Consider the following 12014-nt stretch of genomic DNA (forward strand, 5'->3'; position numbering starts at 1 on the left):
AAAAATAAAAATAAAAATAAAAAAAATAAACCTACACACACCACTTGAATCAAAAATAGAAGTTGAAATTATACATACATACATTCTTACATATATACATGAGAGACAGCTTTAGACGTCGTGAACATATTAGTGGTAGACTAAACTCTGAGACAGGGTAAAATTTCCCTGTCTCCCACCATCCTCTTAAGTGTAGATTTTCATCTTTGTTTTTTTAAAACATTTATTTTCTAGATCTCTATTACATCCCCGTCTTTGAGATAAGCAAAAGAGAAAAAGATCCTGAATGACCTAGCCCTTATCTTTTAAACTGGCTAATTCTTGGATAAGCCATTTAATCTTTTCAAATCTCAGTATACTTGTCTGTAAAACAGAGCTAATTATTAAGAACCCTCTCACAAGGTGCTGGGAGAATTAGCTTGACAGGTATTTAAAGTTATGAGTAGTAATATGTTTTTCATTTGTATAGCAAGACAGGCTAAAGCACAAGGCCCCAAAACTACATCTTATCACATAGCTAGGAATGGAATTTAGGAATCAAATTTTTCATTCCTGTGTTCCTTCCTTGGATAAAATATTTTCTGTCCTTTTCTCCTCTACCCCAAGCAAAAAAATATAAACAAGAAATGTGTCTTTGAAGAATACAGCACGATGGTCATTGTTTCTGTTCACACTCATTGCTTGTACACTATTTTCTATGTGCCTTTGTGAATTAACTCATTTGAATCTTACGACAACCCTGTGAGGTGGGTACTAGTGCAAGTGCCATTTCTATTTATTTATTTATTTTTCTTTTAACTTTTATTTTAGCTTCAGGGGTACATCAGGATTGTCATATAGGTAAACTGCATGTCATAGGGATTTGGTGTACAGACTATTTCATAACCCAGGTAATAAGCATAACCCAATAGGTATTTTTTCTGCTCCTCTCCCTCCTCCCAACCTCTACTGTCAACTAGGCCCTAGTTTCTGTTGTTTCCTCTAGTGTTCATGTGCTCTGGTTGTTTAGCTCCCACTTGTCAGTGAGAACAGGTAGTATTTGGTTTTCTATTCCTGTGTTAGTTTGCTTAGGATAATGGCCTCCAGCTCCATCCACGTTGCTGCAACAGACATGATTTTGCTCTCTTTTATGGCTGCATAGTATTCCATGGTGTATATGCACCATATTTTTCTTTATCCAGGCTACCATTGATGGGAATTTAGGTTGCTTTCCTGTGTTTGCTATTGTGAATAGTGTTTTGATGAACATATGTATACATGTGTCTTTATGGCAGAGTGATTTATATTCCTTTGGATATACACCCAATAATAGGGTTGTTTGGTTGAATGGTAAAGCTGAGTTCTTTGAGGAATTGCCACACTACTTTCCATGATGGCTGAACTAATTTACGCTCTCACCAGCAGTTCATAAATGTTCCCTTTTCTCTGCAACTTTGCCAGCATCTGTTATTTTTTGATGTCTTATTAATAGTCATTCTGACTGGTGTGAGATGGTATCTTATTGTGGTTTTGATTCGCATTTCTCTAATGTTTAGTGGTGTTAATAATTTTTTCTTATTCTTACTGGCTGCATGTATGTCTTCTTTTGAAAATTGTCTGTTCAGACCAGTCACGGTGGCTCACGCCTGTAATCCCAGCACTTTGGGAGGCCGAGGTGGATGGATTGCTTGAGCTCAGGAGTTTGAGACTAGCCTGGGCAACATGGCAAAGCCTCATGTCTACAAAAAGTACAAAAACTTAGCAAGGCATGATGGTGCATGCCTGTAGTCCTAGCTACTTGGGAGGCTGAAGTGGAAGGATTCCTTGAGCCAAGGAGGTGGAGGTTGCAGTGAGCCAAGATGGCACTACTATACTGCAGCCTGGGTGACATAGTAAGACCCTGTCTCAAAAAAAGAAAAAAAGAAAAATGTGTCTGTCATGTCCTTTGCCCAATTTTTAATGGGCTTGTTTGGTTTTTGCTTGTAAATTTGTTTAAGTTTCTTACACATGTTGGATATTAGATCTTTGTCAGATGCACAGTTTGCAAATATTTTCTCCCATTCTGTAGTTTGTCTGTTTACACTGTTGATAGTTTCTTTTGCTGTGCAGAGGCTCTTTAGTTTAATTAGGTCCCACTTGTCAATTTTTTGTTGCTATTGTTTTTGGCCTCTTGGTCATGAAGTCTTTGCCAGGTCCTATGCCTAGAATGGTATTTCCTAAGTTATCTTTCAGGGTTTTATAGTTTTGGGTTTTAAATGTAAATCTTTCATCCATCTTGAGTTGATTTTAGTATGTGGTGTAAGGTGGTTCAATCTTCTGCATATGGCTAGCCAGTTATCCCAACACCATTTATTAAATAGGGAGTCTTTTCCCCATTGCTTGGTTTCATCAGTTTTGTCAAAGATCAGATGGTTGTGGGTGTGCAGCCTTATTTCTAAGCTCTCTATTCTGTTTCATTGGTTTATGTTTCTGTTTTTGTACCAGTACCATGCTGTTTGGGTTACTGCAGCCTTGTAGCATAGTTTGAGGTTGGGTAACATGATGCCTCTGGCTTTGTTTTGTTATTGTTGTTTAGGATTGCTTTGGATATTTGGGCTCTTTTTTTGGTTTCATATGAATTCTAAAATATATTTTTCTAATTCTAATTCAAGAATGTCATTGGTAGTTTGACAGGAATAACATTGAATCTGTACATTACTTTGGGCAGTATGGCCATTTTTTGTTATATTGATTCTTCCTATCCATGAGGATGGAATGTTTTCCATTTGTTTGTGTCATCACTGATTTTATTTGAGCAGTTGCTTTGTAATTTTTACTGTAGAAACTTTCAGCCTTCCTGGTTAGTTGTGTTCCTAGGTATTTTATTATTTTTGTGGCTATTTTAAGTAGGATTGTGTTCCTGATTTGGCTCTCAGCTTGACTCTTGTCAGTGTATAGCGTTGCTACTGATTTGTATGTTGATTTTGTATCCTGAAAGTTTGCTGAAATTGTTCATCAGATCAAGGAACTTCTGTGCTGAGACTATGGGTAGATATAGAATCATGCCATCTGCAAATAGGGATAGTTTGACTTCCTCTCTTCCTATTTGGATGCCTTTTATTTCTTCCTCCTGCATGATTGCTCTGGCCAGGACTTCCAGTACTCTGTTAAATAGGAGTGGTGAGAGAGGGCATTCTTATCTTGTGCTGGTTTTCAAGGGAAATGCTTCCAGCTTTTGCCTATTCAGTATGATTTTTGGCTGTGGGTTTGTCATAGATGGCTTTTATTATTTTGAGGTATGTTCCTCTGATGCCTAGTTTACTGAGGGTAAGCTCCATTTTAAAGAGAAGTAAACTGAGGCACTGAGATATTAACTTTCTCAGAGTTACACAGCTGATAATTAGCAAAGCCATGGCTCAAACTTCAGACCCCAGTGCTCTTAACTGCATCTCAAATGGTGGAGATGACAAGGACAGGAAAGCATTTGTCAGAGAGGACCTTGCACACCTCTCAAATGACTTCAAAAAGACAACTGTGTTCATATGTTCCCTGTAGCTATGGAGAGGTTGATGCCCATGTGTTCCTTGAGGCATGAGGTTTGCCCAATTTTGTTTCAGTCTAGAAATCATCAAGGAGAAAAATACATGACTCAGAGGGATAACAGAGACCCTGAGGGCTTGCACTGAATCCAGGAAACACCCTTACTTATGGCACAGAATTAAATGAACAGAGTTTGGGGGAAAAAAAGAGGCCTCTGGAACTCCAGAAAGGAAAGACTATTGGCTCCTGCAGAGAAGCACATCTGAGACAGATAGGAAAGAAGACTTTGTTTCTTTAGCCAGCTGAGAGGAAATCTAGTGATAGAAGTATACCGGATCCATATTTTCCAGAGCTTGGGGCACACACCTCTGACTGCCTGCAGGATGAGATGGGGCGGTAGATGGGATTGCACCAGGTAGCACAAGTGATAGGAGTTAGTGTTACCAGTTGAGGGTAGTTGTCCAGGTTCTTGGCGTCTTGAACAAAGAACTGGACAAAGCACATAAGCAAGGCAGCCAAAGCAGAGATTTATTTTAAATGAGACTACACTCCACAGGGTGGGAGCGGGCCAAGCAAGCAGCTCAAGAGCATTGGTTACAGAATTTTGGGGTTTAAATACCCTCTAGAGGTTTCCCATTGATTCACTCTAGTGACCCACAACCAGCCTGATTGATTGAGGGAGGGGAGGGTAGGCCTGCAACCAGTCTGGTTGGTTGTGAAAGGGAGCCAATCAGAGGTACTTTCATTTTCCAACTGTCGCACAGCAACCGCCACGCAGCAACTGCCAGGCAGCAACTTCCACACAGCAAAAGGAGGGGTTGGAAAGGGAGTAGCATCTGATATCCAGTCAGCATGAGTTGGCCTTTTGTTTCCTGCCTCCAAACCCTATTCTCCTGCCTCCTTAGGTTTCTGTGGGCACACCTTTAAAGAACACTGGATCACACAGGGAGAGAATTGTTCTTTTAATCTTTTTTTTTCATTCTTCTGATTATCATAAAGTCTTAATTTGATGCTAGTATGTTTTTTAAAAGTCTGTGACACCTGTAACCTCCCCTTTCAACAAAGAGGCCCTGGCAGGTAACAGAATTTAACTAGAAGGGAACAACATTATTCTGTGTGCACTGTGCTGTGTTCATTTTTATAGCTGCTTTTTATTTATGTCAAGTTTGGTTGTTGTTGTTGTTGTTTGAGACAGAGACTTGCTCTGTCATGTGGCTGGAGTGCGTGATATTAGATCACTGCAACCTCTGCCTCCGGGTTCAAGCAATTCTTGTGCTTGGCCTCCCAAGTAGCTGGGATTGCAGGTGCATGCCACCATGCCTGGCTAATTTTCATATTTTTAGTAGAGACAGGGTTTCACCATGTTGGCCAGGCTGGTCTCGAACTCCTGGCCTCAAGTGACTTACCTGCCTGGTCCTTCCAAAATGCTAGGATTACAAGTGTGAGCCACCATGCCTGGCCCTATGTCAAATTTTTTTTTATTTGTGATAATAAAAGTTTCTTTTGAAAGTAAATTTATGTAAGAAAAATGTAAATGTTTTAAAGAATTATTACATAAAAAGTAATAAAGGTTAAATGCATGCAAGGCAAAGACATAATTGTAATGATGGTGTGTAAATGACCAAGGTCTGTGAACTCTTACTCTAAACCCTTCAATAATCCATATTCTGTCTTGAACCTGTGTCCTACCCTGCAGTGCTACATCCACACAGCGAGCACTGTGCTCATTTCTGGAGATCACTCCTTAGGAGCAATTTAAACACATGCTAGCCTATCCAGAGCGACAGAGAATGGTATAACAACAATAGCATAAAAAGAATGTGAGTATAATGGTGGCCTCTGCATGGGGGCATGAGAGTTGTTCTGAAGAATCTAAACAGCTGCTTCATTGATTGGGGGGACCCTATGGGATTTAGTCTTCATGAACTACAAACGTGGCACCAATGATAGATAATCTCAAGACACAGACTTCTGCATAGCATATGGAACTTTCCTATAGCCCAAACGTTCCATGGGTAGAAAGTAGTTGCAAGAGGACAAACCTAGAGCCCAGAAGGCATGCCTGGGTTCCAGTCTTCCCCTCAACCAGGAGTTTTTGGTGAATGAGATTCTAGAGAGCAGCTTAACTCTCCAGCTTTCTGTTCCCCATGTTTAAGGTAAGAGTTTTGTACTTGATGAGAGGTGGGAAACAGGCTCACCTTGGTAATACTGATTGCTTTATAATTTGTGGCCTGAAACTCCTTGTTGAGAAAAATGTTAAGCCCATGTTCAGGTTTAGCGGGAAGAAAGATTCACTAGTAGCGTCTGCCATGGATATGAGGCATGCATTACCATGTTTCTAATTGGTATGAAACAAGTGATCATTAAGATTCCTCCCAGCTCTATAACACAACATCAAATTCATATCACTTCACCACGATTGCAAATAGGTGCACTTTGAAAAGCAATTCCTGACCAGAGAGGAATGCTACGCTATGCTTAAACATATTATTACTGCATTCACTAGTGTTAATGTTGTTTATGAATAGTAATAATGGCTATTTGTGGCTATTAAGGCCTTTTATTTTTATGAGATTATCCTAAGAGCCTCTAATCATGGACCAATTTTGCACTATCCTGTGTTCTCAGAAGCAGACTGGCATATCTCTAGGACCTCTGTGAATTGAAATGGAATAATTATTAAAACTTCCTGGTCTTTAGGTTTTCAATAAATGTGCTGGTTTAGTCGGCCTGTTTGACTAATGAAAGTGAAATTCTATTCTCCCTCTATTCTTCTAGGATTGACCCATACTTGTAAACTATGAAAAAAGGCCGGTTACTGTTAAGATGTTTTTAAAAGGCACACCCTCCTGCAAGGGGATTTTTCTCCCCAAACTATGATGGTACCTAGTAAATCTGCCTTTACGAGGATTATGTGAGTTTCATTTCATTTCATTTCTCTCCTCATACATAACATGCAGGATAATAGATGATCCAGCACTCAGATGCCATGGAAATTTCTAAAAGGGAATGCATTTGTCAAGGGCCACAGCAGACTCTGCCGACTGCTAGTACTGCTAGATTGTGACCATGCTTCATTTTTCATCAACATTCTGCTTAATTTACCACAAGTGTCATTGTCCCAGGGCTGTCAGCCTGGAAAGATGATGCCCTTGTTGCGTGAGCTTCATGGGAACTGACTGTTGAGGGGCTCGGGCTCTGGAGTGAATCATCATTTATAATTTCCCACTCTACTTAGTTGAGGCAGGCAGATGCTTTGGAGCCTGAGAAAAAGGAGGACTTGAAGCTAAGCAGATGGGCAGGCAAATATCTTAGCAGCACCTGCTGCTGGCTGTGATGGTTCCAGCTACCTGTCTTTGGGGAAGAGATTCTGTGCTCCTTACTGCTTGAAGTATAGATGTGCGCTGTCCACTACTGTAGTCACTAGCCACATGTGGGCTATCGAGCACTTGAAATGTGGCTAGTCCAAACTGAGACGTATTGAGTGTATAAAATACACACTGAATTTGAAAGACTTAAAACGAGAATGTGATAATTTTTATATTGATTTCATGTTGCAATAATCATATACTGGCTAAACTAGGTTAAATTATATATACAATAAAAATTAATTTCACCTAGTAGCATTTTACCTGTTTAATGTGGCTACTGGAAAACTGGAAATTACATACATGGCTGGCATCATGTTTATGCTGGGCCTCACTGTTGTGTATCATGAAATCTCACCCCTTTATTTGACAGAAAAGAAAACCATGAGCTGGATTAGGCGAGGGACTTGACTGTGATCACATTGCCAGTAAGTTCAGAGTTGGGATGGGTCACCACATCTCTGATTTTCAGAGTTGACTGCCTTTGTCCTATGTCATCTTCTAGGGAGAAACACACAAATCTAAGAGTAAGAAGACCTGAATATCATTTCATGTTCAATCTCTTACTCACTGGCAACGGAATGTTAACTTTCCTGTGACTCAGTTTCTACTTTGCTAAAAAGTGTAAACATATCCCACATGGTTAGTTGTGAATCAAAGAAATAAAATATGTGCTTTGGAAATCCTAAAGGACAACACAATACTAAGGCCGTCTAGTGTAGAATTTAAGAATACAAACATTGGTGCACCCCCCTTGTCTATACTTCATTTCTGACACCACCACCACCACCACCACCATCATTTTGGGTTATTTAACTTCTCTGAGTCTTGGTTTCCTCACCTGCACTAGTACCTTTGTCTAGAGTGGCTGAGAGAATTAAATGATTTAACACACATAGAACACTTAGAGAAGTGCCAGGCACATGGCAAACAGAAGTGTTAGCTACTTTTATTAGCAACAATACTACTCCACTTTTGTGACCCAAATTCCTGTGAGTAAAATTCACGGAAAGAACTGCTCTTAAATGTAAGCTCATGGGTAATCACCCACTTTGTGTGATTTCGGGGATACAAGAATGGCCCAAGGCTTCCAAAACAAGGATCATTTTCACTGTCTCTTGAAAAAGCACAAATATGATTTACCTAGTAGGGCTGTTGAGAGAAAACCCGATTACATTGCCTAAAAATAAACATGAGCTTTTGACTGTAAAAAACGACAACAAAAACTTTCCACTAGTAGCTACCTTAGTACCATTAGAAATGCATCTCTTTCCTTTCTGCTTTTGTTTGATCCCTCCACCTGTATTTCTTCCTTCTGTCTTCAAAAATACACAGAATTCCATCAGCTCCAGACTAATCTCTAGACCTTGGTGTTCCTCTAACTTCAGTGCTCTTTCCTTCCAAACACTGCTCAACCGATTTAATTAAATCCTCCACCCATATGGCCCATTTTTTCTATTCACTTTCTAATACCTCAAGTCCCTGGACTGTACCTACACCACTTCTCTCTGAAGCAGGTTTTCAAAAGCACCACAAGACACCATGCGGCACTGCCTTTCTCAGTCTTTGCTGTTCTTTACTTTCTGACACACCCTTTCTTTAACTCCACCTTCATATTCTCCTGTTACTTCTCTGACCATTCATCTTCTTCCTCTTCTTGCTTCTCTCTTCCATTTTCCTTAACATCCAGCATTTTCTTCTTCACTCTGCCCATTCTACCTTGATGACTATTCACCTCATGGCTTTAACTTCCTATTCTGCACATACTATAGATTCTCTCTCCCTTCCCTTTGCATTTCTCTCAGCCCTTGCCTTCCTCCCTTTTCCTTTCTCCCTTTGTTTTAAGTATTTCCAAGTAAATGGGCCTTCTTCACATGAAGTCCAAGACAAAACACCTTCTTCCTACCTCAAGTTTCTTTTAAATGTCTGAACTCTATTTCAGTTAGAGTTTTAGTATACTCCCAGTTTTTCAAGATTAAAACCTCAAAGCTTTCTTTGATTCTTTGCTCTGTATTATAACAGGTCTGGGCTTGAGTCCTTACTTCATATCTTATTAACTCTTCAACTTGGACCAAGTTGCTGGACCTCCCTGAGCCCCATGTTTCTCATCTGTAAAAAAGAGTTGTTATGGGGATTAAATAAGAACACATTCAAAGCACTTAGCATAACCTTTTCTCTACCTTGACTCTCCCCACTCCAACTAAATCTCTACCTGTTCATCGAGACTAAAATTGTTCATGGTGTTTTTCTTTCTCCTGGCAAATAAAAAATACCCATTCAATGTCTGGCATTATTTTTATTATTATTACTCCATATTTATCTTGTAGAATTCACATGTAGATTCCTTTATACATGTAGCAACTCATCACGACTTAAAGATTATTTCTTGTGTCTTTTCATATTTTTTCATTTTTCACCCCTACCATTTCTACTAGGCTTCTATCATTTTATAAAAAATCTGCATTCAATTTCAAACAGTGCTGTCATCTTCTAGTCCTTCTGTCCACTCATCTAATCTGCCAGACTAATTGCCCTAACATTCTACATTTTGAAAGCCTTCCATGGTTTCTCATTGCCAAAATCAGCCAATAATAATAATAATAAACACCTACATACTCCATTATCTGACATAAATTACTTTTCTAGTCTTATCTTTCACTATTGCCTATAATATCCTCCACTTCAGCCCCGGAGTTTATTTATTGTTCTTTGAATCAACTTTGTGTTCCCACTTTAGGGCCTTTGCTGACAATATTCTCAGAATGCTCCATGTTCCGCTCTACCTAGCCTTTTGAAACTCGGATCCCCTGAAGTTTCCTCAGATAACTTTGGCCTCCACACGTGTATACATTTGTCCGAACCTATAGCTGTATCTATACCTCTTGGTTGGTCGTGAATCATGGACTGCTTTGGAGCATGACTTGCGTTGCTATCTTGTAAGGAGGCAGTAGGCACGGTTAGCAAGCTCATGGGCATTGAACCAAATATTAGGCTTAAATCTGGCTTCTGCCTCCTCCAGGTGTGTGATCTTGAGCAAGCCATATAACCTCTCTGACTGTGTTTCTTTGGCCTAAAAATGGATCTCACATTGCCTACTTCATAAAGATACTATAAGATTAAATACGATTGCATCTAAGTATATCAGTTATCAAGAATGTAAAAATTCAACTCACAAATGGAAAAAAAATTTGCAACTCATATATTTGTTAAAGAAATAATATCCAGAATATAGGCTAACCCTTATAACAATAATGGACAAACAATTCAATTTAAGAATGGGCAAAGGATTTCAATAGACATTTCTCCAAATAAGATATATAAATGGTCAATAAGCTCAAGAAAAGATGCTCAAAATCATTAGTCATTAGCGAAATGCAAGTCAAAACTATGAGATGCCACTTAAAACCCACTAAGATAGCCATAATAAAAAAGAAGAAGAAGAAGACCCAGGCATGGTGGCTCATGCCTGTAATCCCAGCACTTTGGGAGGTTAAGGCAGGAGGATCACTTGAGCCAGGAGTTTGAGACCACCCTGGGCAACATAGTAAGACTCCGTCTCTAAAAAAAAGAAGAAAACTAGCAAGTGTTGGTGAGGATATGAGGTAATTTTAACCTTCCTACATTTCCAGTGGAAGTATAAAATGATGCAGCCACTGTGGAAAACAGTCTGGCTGTTCCCCACAAACTTAAACATAGAGTTACCATATGATACAGCAATTTCACTCCTAGGTATCTACACAAGAGAAATAAAAACATATGTTTACACAAAAACTTGTACATGAATGTTCATAGCAGCATTATTTATAATAGCCAAAAATGGAAGCAACATAGATGTTCATCAACTGATGAACGGATAACTAATATGTGGTTTTCATACAATGAAATGTTATTCAACCATTAAAAGGAAAGAAGTACTAATATATGATACAACATGGATGAACCTTGAGGACGTTATGCCAAGTGAAATAAACCAGTCATGAAAGGACAAATACTACGTGATCCCACTGATGTGAGGTACTTAGGGTAGTCAAACTCAGACAAAGTAGAATGGTGGTTGCCAGGGGTTGAGAGGAGAGAGGTATGGGGGGTGACTGCTAACAGGTACAGATTTCTTTTGGGGGTGATAAAAATGTTATGGGGCCGGGCGCGGTGGCTCAAGCCTGTAATCCCAGCACTTTGGGAGGCCGAGACGGGCGGATCACGAGGTCAGGAGATCGAGACCATCCTGGCTAACACGGTGAAACCCCGTCTCTACTAAAAAAAAATACAAAAAATTAGCCGGGCGAGATGGCGGGCGCCTGTAGTCCCAGCTACTCGGGAGGCTGAGGCGAGAGAATGGCGTAAACCCGGGAGGCGGAGCTTGCAGTGAGCTGAGATCCGGCCACTGCACTCCAGCCTGGGCGACACAGCGAGACTCCGTCTCAACAACAACAACAAAAAAAAATGTTATGGGATTAGATAGTAGTGATTGTTGTACAATTTTGTGAATAGCATTAAATAGTACTTTTTAAACGGTGAATTTCATGGTGTGTGAATTATAACTCTAAAAATATAAAAGGGGGAGAAGTATGTCAAATAGTGCAATTTGCTAAGTTGCCTTTGTTTCTCATTAAAAATGGTGAAGCTGGGATTCATGATCAAGTCATTCTAATACAAAGACAGTGCTTTTCAAAGCCCCCACTAATCTTGTCTCTCTCATGTGGTGAAGCAGAGATCTACTGGAACACAGAAACAATGAAACAAGTTTTTCTGATGGTTCTGACATTTTGACTAAAAGGCTTTATTCAGTTGTATGATCAGTTAATGGCGATTAAAGAAAAATATTATTCATATTCTTTGTTCAACTAAATGCATCTGTTGAGACTGTATTAATAAACCCAGCCAAACAAATGAAAGACTATACACAGATAACTTGGGGGAGAAAGTAAAAGAAACAGGAACAGCATGGAGAATATTAACACTGTTTTTGCCCAAACAAAACACTGCAAACATTGCTTTTGCCAAAGAGATTATGAAAGGAGTTAATAAAAGCAAATTAAACTTGAAGGAAAATTGGATTGGCAAATAAGTTTTTAGCTGGAAACTGTGCATTAAAGCAAGGATTAAAGGGAAACAGCAAATATTTCTGAAATGCCAGCCATGATGTAA

This window comes from Trachypithecus francoisi, unplaced genomic scaffold (genome assembly GCF_009764315.1).
Source record: "Trachypithecus francoisi isolate TF-2019V2 unplaced genomic scaffold, Tfra_2.0 Lachesis_group2, whole genome shotgun sequence".
Classification (NCBI taxonomy): domain Eukaryota; kingdom Metazoa; phylum Chordata; class Mammalia; order Primates; family Cercopithecidae; genus Trachypithecus; species Trachypithecus francoisi.